Raw genomic sequence first — 11,016 nt, 5'->3', positions numbered from 1 at the left:
CCCTCTTCTCCTTGCAGATTGCAGACATTTGGTCCACCTCTTCTCCTGCAGATGCCTGCAGATGTGGTCCGCAGACTGTAGACCTTTTCCCACAGAAAAAACAAACACCACCTAACTTAACAATTTAAATCTAACTAGATTGTAACCATAACATTAGAAACCAACCCAATACCCCCCCTGGCGACGGTCACCATAGGGTGACCTACCCTTTGTTTTCTTTTCAATATTTTATTTATATGTTAGTGGTTAATGAGACAAATACAATGGTTAAAGAGATAGGATGGATTGTAAAAAGGCACAAAGGTTATGGTTTCTCATTCACAAATCAACAACATTAGCAAAACACTCTCTCTTCTTCTTCCTTTGAGTTCGGCCGCCACCACCATACCACCACCTTCAAGCTTCCATCAAGCAATCCATACATACCCAAAGGTGCAAGAGGCCCTACAACTAAGCTTGGTGTGTTCGGAAGCTCAAGGACCGCTCTCGTTTTCTTTTATCCATCACTTTTACGCTTTGAAACTCTCCTAGCCTTGTGCTAGTAGTAAGTGCCTTAGATCTTCATCTTGTACATATTTTTGGTGGTTAATAGTGAAAAGGATGATGAAATGTTAAGAACCCTAAAGAACATAATCAAAGTCTTGAAGTATAAACTAACTAGAGATGAAAAATGGTTAAAGTAGTGATGAAATCATGTTGGTCTTATGTTGTTATGCTTGTTGAATGTTGTTTGTTAGATAGAATGATATGGTTCATCACATAGACTTGTTAGATCATGTTTAAAGACATGAACTAGCAAGATGTGAAGGTTAAAAATGTTGTGGATGATGAAATCGTCCACACATAAGCTATGAACTTGATTACATACATGTTTTCTTGAAAAATGAAGATCAAAGTGGGCTGTAAACTTGTAGATCTAAAGATCTATGAGTGGTTTTTCGAAAGAACCAAGTGAAAATATGAGTTTTGTTAAAACTTGGATCTTATATGAACTAAACACATTTTTAGAAAGTAAACAAGTGTATAAACACTTGTGTAACAAGAAAATTTCACAAAGAAGTATTTTTGAAAATCATGACTAGAAGTTGTAAATGTTCAAATCCTTTAAAAACAAAGTTTTTAAGAAACTAATCACATTTTTAAAGGTAACAAGACTCACTAATCATGCTAGCAAGTTACTACTTGCTTTTATAAATATATCAAGTTCATAAGTTTATGATGTATGCTTATTTTTGTCAAGATTGATGATTAGAAATTGTATGTTGTTGGATGATGATTGATTGAATGATTTTACAAAAGAAAATGATATGCTAGTAAGCATGGACGCCTCCATTTACAAAGGAAACTCTGGCGAAATTTTTCTAGAATTTCAACACTTAGAAATATTTTTCCAACAAGTGTTTACAAATATATTTTTAACTTGGTTTTCAAAATAAACTTCGCCATCATTTTTATTTCAAAAATTACCAAGTACCGGAGGTGGATTTTCGTAAATAAAATATGATAAATATATATTTTATGATAAAACGCTTGTGTGATTGTTTGTTATTCTGTGCACTAGATATATTATTCTTAGGGTAAAAATAATATAACTTGAAAATACCAGGAAATTACGACTCCAAAATAATACCAACGCTCTCACAAAATAAATATTTAAGTTACACAAGTATCGTTGCTTTACGACATGCTAAAACGTAACTTATGTATACTTCGGAAAATACTCCCATACGTATATTTTGATAAATTATTATTTTGGAAAATGTATGAGGTAAAATATAATATTTTTGGGAAAAAATATATATATATTTTGGAATTAAAATGTTTTAGACAAGTGATTAAAATATATTTTCTAAGTGGGACTTAAAATATATTTTTCGGAATTATAAAGCATACATGTATAAATACCCCCATCCTTGGGAAGGAAATACACTTATTAAATAATTAAGAAGTGTGAATACGAAATAGTTGCCTAACTATTTTTCCATGAACGTTAAACCCTAAGCCAAGGCACGGCCATCCGTCTAATAGGCATTAGTACGTGTAGGTCGTCACGCAGCGGATCGAGTTTGAGATTGACGTTTCAGGATACGCACTTCTATGAGTTCATGTCCCCCTTTTCTCTTTACTGTTTTCAGTTTTATACTTCGGGTGTGAAATACATGCGACAATTATTACAAACATTTATTTACATGGTGTGGTTAACGTAGGGAGGGTTTATACTACTAGATCATGTGAGGGGTGGGTACAACACTTGAGGCCATTAATCCTCATTGTTAGGACCAAGGGACACAAGAGTGATAGATCTATTTGGGTGTAGCGAGCCCACACCCGTGAGGCCCGGGCGGCCCATAGAGGTGAGTGTGTCTTCCAGCCGAAGCCCGGTAACAAATTTTCTAGGTTTGAGTTTCCCTGCACTTTCTCACACATACCAGTGGCTTTGCAACCCATTGGTGATCTCTTTTTCCTTATTGCTACATACCAGGGACTTTTATACATACTTTAAAGGTTTATACATACTCACTTTTACATGAACTCGCTCAACTTTTTGTTGATTTTTCAAACTACATGTATTTCAGGAAATTAGTGGATCTAGCAAGGTATGCAATCACGTCAAGCTGCGTAGGGAATAATGAGGTCATCCAGGTTTAGGAAGTGTGACCCTTGCCTGGACGGGTTACAAGTCTTAAATCGTAATTTTTAGTCAAGTCTTTTGTTATGTCGTATGAACATGTTTTCATTATGTCATGGTTGTATTTCTTTTTATGTGTCGACTTTTAAAAACAATGTTGTTGTAGTAACTTTTAAAATTTGATGAATGGATGACTATCATGGTTTTTCTTTCATATAACATTGTTGTGATTATGCTATGGTATTAAGAAGTCACACCAAATAAACCCACGCTTCCGCAAAAGTCAGGGTGTGACAGCTTGGTATCAGAGCATTGATCATAGCGAACTAGGATTCTTTCTCGAGTCTAGACTATGATCACTAGGGCTCTCACGAAAACATTTTTACATTGCATACACTAAACGTCCAGATCCAGAGTACAAAACATTTTTACAAATAAAAGGCATAAATACTCTTTTTCAAAATTATATTTCAGTCTTAGAGACTGAGGGAGTTCAGCCTTAGAGGCTGGGGAGGTTCAGTCTTAGAGGCTGAGGGAGCTTCAGTCTTAGAGACTAAGGGGTTCAATCTTAGAGATTGGGGAGGTTTAGTCTTAGAGACTGGGAGGTTGGTCTTAGAGGCTAGGGAGTTCAGTTTGAGAAGCTGGGAGGGTAGTCTAGGAGACTTGGAGAATTACTTGTTTGCTTTATTGTGACTTACATGTTTAATTGACATCACGTTGGGGGGGGGGGATATTCCACGGTCCTCCCAACCGCTGGAGTGATCACACTCCACAAGCTAGCTTAGCCCCATAGCTGCCTGGGGGTGACTACCCAACCGAGAGCGAAGAGCTTGGCCGTGGGATGCGAACACCAAGATTCGAACCCGGGACCTCTAGGGAGAGGGTGGGTGAGGCTGGCCAACTGGGCTACCCCAGAAGGTTACAGACACCATGGTTTCATCTTCAGACACAGGAGTATCAGACACAGTAGACCCCATCGCAGTTGTGTCAGATGACGAGATACCATCAGAGGGAGACGTATACACCTTAGACACCACGAGTACAGATGACGACGATTTTCAGCCCTTCGCGCTGCCAGACATCGGAGTTGAGCCTGCTGATGGCATTCCTGCTGGGGATTTACCTCTTGCGGTGATCCCTGCTCCCATTCCGCTTGCTGCTTTCCCCGTGGTGGATGCGCCACTCGATGTCGTATCTGATGACGACATTGATCTGTTCGAGGAGGGTCCGTCTGAGGACGACTATGAGGGCGGGGCCCCGATCGATGCTGACGTTATTCTTCCCATTGCTGAGGCCCCTGTAGAGGAGCTTCCTGTTGGTTCACCTGTCCCAGATTCATTGGAGTCTGTGGCATCTGCGTCTTTGCACGACCAGAGTGTGCAGCATCACTCTTCTGACGCCGACCCCGACTTGGCGATGTCAGCTGCACCTGGTCCATCACATGATGTAACACCTCGAAAACGGGTTTGGTAATCAAACCACGTTAATAGTAAAGACGGGTAAGAGTAACGTTAGTGGTAAAAATTAACACGGTAAATAGTGAGATCGAAATAAATAAACTTTATGTTAATTAAAAAGGAGAATAAATACTTTGAGAAAACAAGGTATATAGAAGGCCCGAGTTAAGGGACTTAAAATAAAACAGGGTATAACTTCCCGAACCCACTAAGTAACTTGGAATAACAACCTAGTTAGTTAAGTGTTATAAGATGTCAAAGAAATTTGGTTAATAACACTTTTACAACACTTTGTTAGTTAAGGGGTTAAAGTTGGCTAAAGTGAAAGAGGTTTTATTTAATAAAAATAAAGTGAAAGAGGTTTTATTTAATAAAAATAAATCCCCAAAACACACCCCAAGTGTGTGTTCTGGTCGTGAGTTCTAACAGGAGAAAAAGGGGTTTCCCTAATGAACCCTAAAATACACAAAATCAACCAAATCAAGAGGGCAAATCAAGTCTAAATCGAAAACCAAGCTAGGATTAGTGATCACTCGGGCTAGAGGATCACAAGGTATGTCGAATTCCATCTTTTGGTGATTTTTTGAATTCATGGTGAATTATCATAAACGAAATTATTGCTTGCATGTTTGATGTAAGAGTGAAATTAGGATAAATCCATGACTAGGAACAAACCCTAGTGAGGATTTGATGAATTAATGATGAAAAACTATGAAATTGATAATCACCATTGAAGGTGTTAAGTGGGTGATGTAGAAGTATGAAGACACTAGGATTATGATAGTTGTACTAGTGTAATTTGAATTCTCTAAAGCAATTTTAGGTTTGTTGATGTTAAAATTGATGTGAAATTACCAAATTGATGTTAACTTTGGTAAAAATAACTAGTTATGAACTAGTTAGTAAGTATGTAAAATTATGCACACTAGGTGTTTGTTAAAATGCCTAAATGAAAACTAAAGTGCTGAAATAGATGATGTTTTTGACATCTCTTAGCCTACAATCACTGTGTTATAGGTTTCTAACCATTACCAAGAGTTTAATAAGGGTTATAGCCATGGAAATGGGTTGCATTTGATGGTTTGGGTCGAATTTGAAAGGAACCTAAACATGATTTCCGTAGCTTTTTATATGGATTTTGACTAATCTTAAAAAAAATCATATAAAATCAACCGTTTATCCGATTTGGGTGTTCTGTACCTTTTCGAAAAGCTTATGAAGTAAATTTTTACTGTTTTCAATCATAAGGAAAAAATGTGGTTGTTAAAGGGGTCAAAAATGTGATTAAAATTGCTGTTCAGAAAACTTAAAAGCTGATTGAAAAATGAAAATATAGTTGCTGTGCTGATTTTATAAAAATCATATAAAATCATAGAAAATTCGTTAGAAGGTGTACCTTATATGCTTGCGAAGGTATTGAAGTTTTCTACGATCCATTTTTGAACATGTTAATCTAGTTCGGACTTTAAATGGGTCATAATGGTCGATTACAACAGCTGAATAGAAAATCGTTGCACATTAATAATGTTATTATTAATCCGAAAAAGACATATGATTGCGTATACTTATTTAGTCATGAAGTATTTATTGTTAGGAACAAATAACACTTTATATGACATGCTTAAAGTGTTCAAAATCACTTACTAACTAGTTTGTATAAGTAACTTGACTAACGGGTCAAACGGTTAGTGAATGGAAAGAATTATGGAAAAACAAATAGTTGTTGAATAAATAGCATACTTTGATGAATAAGTGTGTGAATCCATAAGATGTGATGGTCATGTTAATGGTTGACTAATCTAATCATCTTGTGGATATGATATGGTAGTTTGACCCTGACAAGCTAGGTAGGAGCTTGGAAATGAACGGGTCAAATGGATACAAGTTCAAGTATGAGGCTCGCAAGGATGCAAGGTAAGTAAGGCTTACACCTTTATCGTAAGATATGTATTTATTTATAGATTATAAATACGACAAGGTTATATTCAAAATATGATTTTGACACGAAAAGATACGGGTCGGAACATGTTTAATGGTAAAAATGGGTGAAATGGTAATTTGGTCATGGGATGACATAAATAAAAATGAGTTTTTGTATGGCTACTTTCTAAGTAGGTTTAAACGAATAAAAAGGGTAAAATGGTGATTGATGTGCGTGAAGTGTGTTATATTTTTGATGTATATTTAAGCCCTTTTTACACTTTTAGCCAAGTTTTAAATTTATAAAACACGATATTCACTAACACTAAACACACATATGGGCAAGTGCACCCATCGTGGACGTAGTATAGTGTTGGTAAGATACCGAGGTCGTCCAAGGACACAAGAGCTTTTAATACCGGTTTATCCTCAACGTCTAATCAAATCAAAAAGGTTAGAAAAATGTTTTAAACTAAGAAAATAAAAACTAACTAAATGCTGAAAATAAAAATAAAATAAAAACAGATAGACAAGATGAATCACTTGGATCCGACACGTGTATTAGTATAACCTTTGATTATTTTCGCACTTTTGCACTTGTTTAAGAGATTATCTTAGTTATTGTAGTAGGCCCCTCTTTTGAAGGCGACGTTACCCTCAACCCAGTAGTTTGAGTCAGCAAGGATACAATCCTAAAGGGTCGGATTATTGAAAGATAATGAATTAAGTTATTAATGCAAATTATGGTAGGCCCCGCTTTTGGCGGTGACGTTACCCTCGGCTAAGTAGTCTGAGTCAGCAGGGATACAGTCCTAAATAGCCGGGTTATAGTATTAATAGTAGTTAACTTATGAGGGGGTCAAAGAGTTTGGATCCCCGCCATCCAATACCTATGGGCATTGAAGGAGATCCTACTAAATTTGACCCAGGTCCCAAGCAGGACCTCTAAACGCTGAACAAGGGCAAGACCCTTACCAAACCGTTCCCATAACCCCCGACCAGGTAGCCAACATACCTCCATATAGACCGTGGAGATATGAATGGTGAAAATCTTTTATTTTATATAGACAGTAAAATAATGCCAAGACACCACGGACAAACGATAAGGAAAGATCACCTTCAACATAAGTAACTAGTTATTAAAGTCATTAATACAAAACCAAATAAAAAGTGCAAAAGATTAAAAATAAAAAGTATTATCCTAAACACTTGTCTTCACCAAGTGATGTAAGAGACTTAGGCAAACATGGCCTTGATTGTCAAGAACTCTTACGATCAATCTTGGATCCCGAGACGACTCACACACTCTACGATGGACAATGGATGATGGTGGTGGATGATGGTGTTATGGTGGTGGTGGGTGGTGGATGAGGTGTGAGAGAGGTGGTGTGCCAAGGGATGAGAGAGAATGAAGCCAAGCTCCTCTATTTATAGGCTGAACAGAAGGCTGGACACGGCCCCGTGCCCGTCTGACATTCTCTCACTTCATTAATTGTAATTGCGAATTACAATTAATGCGCCTGCTGTACTTTCACCACGCCCCCGTGCTCGCTGGACACGGCCCCGTGGTGGGCAATGGAAGCTTCTACTGGTTTGTCTTTTCTGCTGCTTCCTGGGCACGCCCCCGTGTTCGCTGGACACGGGGCGTGTTCAGACTCTGTTTCTTCTCCTTTGCCTTGGGAGGTGCCGTTGAGGGACCGGGCAATCCACTTTTGTTCCTTTTTCTTGTATTTATGGTAGAATTAGTTGTCTTTTTGCTTCTTTTGTGATTTTGAGCTCATTTCATCCTGAAAATACAAAAGGAAGACAAAAACACTCTTTTTCCAACATTAGTACTAAAAAAGGGTTAGTTTTATGCCTTAATTGATGTGATTTATATGTTGCATTTTACACACATCAAATACCCCCACACTTGAACTTTTGCTTGTCCTCAAGCAAAACTCTTTAAATGTGGCTTACACTCCCAAATGGAATAGGTAGAAGAGAAGTTTTTTAGCTTGTCCTAGAGTGTCGGGAATCCAAGGTTTTTATAGGTTTTATTTTTATTTATTTACAATCCTATTCGTTATGATTTATTTTGAACGTTTCATAAGATGAATTACTTATTTGGGCATAGCATGCCTTATTAAAATTCCATTTATATACAAGTTCACATACCTCACGGGAGATCACTCAACACTCGGCCGAAGGTGTATATTTTAGTGAATCACTCGAGAGCGGCACGGAACTCACGTCTTCCATAGGCTTGCCAAGCAATCAATCCTCCTCCTTTTTAACTTTTTACCTTTGTAAATATCAAGAGGACTTTTTGGGTGAAGGCTTGGGTTTAAAGGTGGGTGGTTGGTTAGTGGTTAGTAAAAAGGGCGAAAATCGTAACAAGCGTTGGTTTTCGTGAAGTACCTTGTTTTTAGTGACTTTTTATTTTGAAGTATTTCTCCAAACAAGCTTTTATAGCTTTTGTTTGTTTTTGACTTCATCATCATCATTTTTTTTTTTTGATCGTCACATAAAAAGGTGAGTTTACGAAAAAGCGAACTTGTTACTAAAAAAAATAAATTAAAAGGTTTTTGGTGGGTAAAAAGGGTTTTGGGGTAATGAAATGAAAGGTTTAGGCTCAAAGGGGCTATCTAGGGGGATTTTGGGTAGGTAAAAAAAATGAAAAATAATGGTTTTGAAAGAAAAATTGGTTAGTCCTAATGCCTCCATCATTTACTTACTTGGGTTTAAGTTGGTAAGGACCGGGAGTGTATCGTCGTGGCAAGTTCTAGATTTGTAAGGACCGAGCGGCTATTCACACAAGAAACGAAAAATGAGCATTTAATCTAAGTATGTGTATTTTTATGCTCAATAAAGGCTCAAAGCTCACTTTTGTGGGAATGGGTTTTTAATGTGACCAAGCATATATAATCGAATTTTTAACTAGACTTGTTATACCGTTTCATAATTTTCTTATGTTGGTTCTTTTTTTTTTCACGACGCTATCGGTTGTAAACTTGTAAAAATATAACCTTTTTAGAACTTGTTATTCCCAACTTAAACTAAGACGAGTAAATAAAAAAAAATGAAAAAGTTTTTGAAAAAATTTGGGGTGTTTAGCGGTTCCAATAGAGTTTTGTGTAAGGCTTGTGTTTAGGATTTTGCAAAATTTCAAGGGTTTTAGCATCCCCCCCACACTTAAATTACACATTGTCCTCAATGTGTCCAAAAATAATGTTTTTGGTTGATTAGAATGTATAAAAGTGGGTTAAAAAGCAAAGATTTATGTTACTGGCATCCTGGACACGGCCCCGTGTTGACCGGGCACGGCCCCGTGGTCAAGTGCCAGTAACAAAAATTACAGAATTGAAACAGAAGCCTGGACACGGGGGCGTGTCCGCTGAACACGGCCCGTGTCCAGTTACCTGAACTGGGTGATTTTCTGCAGGGGGCTCAACACGGGGCCGTGCTGGTTGGGCACGGCCCGTGTTGAGCCTTCTGTGATGGAGATTTTTGTCGGGTTGCTCTGTTCTTCGTGCATGGTTCCATTTTTCTCGTTCCCTTTTTCATCCATTACCACCATGAGTGTGTTTTATTCTGCAAAAACTAAAAGATTAAACTAAACTAAACTAAGGATAGATCCGCGGAATGCCTCCGTGGTGCGCCACGTTTATAAGGGTCCTTGGCTAGACCCGATTCCCGGTTATATATCTTCTGAGTGGGGTGCCTTGCTTCCCAAGTTACACCGTCGGAGAGCGGCATCCAAGCTTGAATCAATAACCTTCATGTAATTGACTGGTTCGTCGTCCTCTATTTTCTTCCCAACTCCGAACTTCACCTCATCGTCCCCATACCTCAAAGTCAGTGTCCCGTCATTCATTTCTACCACTGCTTGTGCTGTGGCAAGGAAGGGTCTCCCTAGGATAAGGGGGACCTCGGTGTCTTCCTCCATGTCGAGTATGACAAAGTCAACTGGATAAACGAATCTGCTTACCCTTACCAAGACATTCTCGATGACACCTTGTGGGAACTTGACTGATCGATCAGCGAGTTGTATGCTTATTTTTGTAGGGCTCGTGGTTCCCAAGCCAAGCCTTTTAAACATCGATGAGGGCATGAGGTTAATGCTAGCCCCTAAGTCGGCCAAGGCATTGCGAACGGGTGATTCCCCTATTGAGCATGGAATCGTGAAACTTCCGGGATCGATTTTCTTTTGGGGTAGTTTATTGAGTACGAGGGCAGAGCATTCTTCGCCTAAATTAACTAATTGCAAATTTTCAATTTTCTTTTTATGTGTAAGGAAGTCCCTCATAAATTTAGAATATTTGGGCATTTGGGTTAGGACTTCGATAAAAGGAATATTGACATGCAATTGTTTTAACAGACTTTCGAATTTTGCGAACTGCTCATTGGTCTTTTGACGAATTAACCTACCGGGGTACGGAACTCGAGGAGCCTTGGTAGGCTCTGGTGATGGGGGAGAGTTCTTTTCCTGCAGATGTGTTGGCATTGTTTCTTCCGTTGGTGGAGGTACTTCTGCAGGTCCTACTGTGCGGTTTCGTAGTGTGATGAGGTCAACTTGCGCCTTTGGGTTTGTTTCGGTATTGCTAGGTAATGCGCCTTGCGGTCTCTCGGAAAAATTTTGTGCTAGTTGATTTATTTGTTTTTCTATGTTTTGAATGCTAGCTTGTTGATTCCTAAAATTAGATTCTAATTGTAGAAATCTTTCCGAGTTTTTCTTATCAGTGTCAGAGACGAGGCGAGATATAGTATCTTCGAGCCTTTCTCGTCCACCTTGTTGTTGAGTGAAATTTTGTGACTCATTTCTTGATTGCTGAAAGTTTGTTCGTTAGGTTTGTTGGTTACTACTATTGCCGGTTTCCCTCCAACCAAGGTTTGGGTGGTTTCGCCATCCTTGGTTGTAAGTTCCCGTTGGAGGACCCGACGGCCTAGGTCTATTATCAATGTAGTTTACCATTTCTTGTTGATCGTCCGTTTCTTTCATGCAACTCCAATTTTCATGTGACCCACCAC

At 38.4% G+C, this 11,016-nt stretch overlaps 1 long non-coding RNA gene across 1 annotated transcript in view; it reads left to right on the top strand.

The window, feature by feature from the left end:
* Positions 1–4,482: 4,482 nt before the first annotated feature.
* Positions 4,483–11,016, top strand: part of LOC110936011 — a 28,310-nt gene continuing 21,776 nt past the window's right edge. The window contains exons 1-2 of the long non-coding RNA XR_002589641.2: positions 4,483–4,639; positions 5,915–6,000. This is a non-coding gene — a long non-coding RNA (uncharacterized LOC110936011). The remainder of the gene's footprint in view (positions 4,640–5,914; positions 6,001–11,016) is intronic.

Source organism: Helianthus annuus, chromosome 1, assembly GCF_002127325.2.
Source record: "Helianthus annuus cultivar XRQ/B chromosome 1, HanXRQr2.0-SUNRISE, whole genome shotgun sequence".
Lineage (NCBI taxonomy): Eukaryota > Viridiplantae > Streptophyta > Magnoliopsida > Asterales > Asteraceae > Helianthus > Helianthus annuus.
Note: the sequence above shows the minus strand (reverse complement) of the source record. Positions and strands in the feature narration are given on the sequence as shown.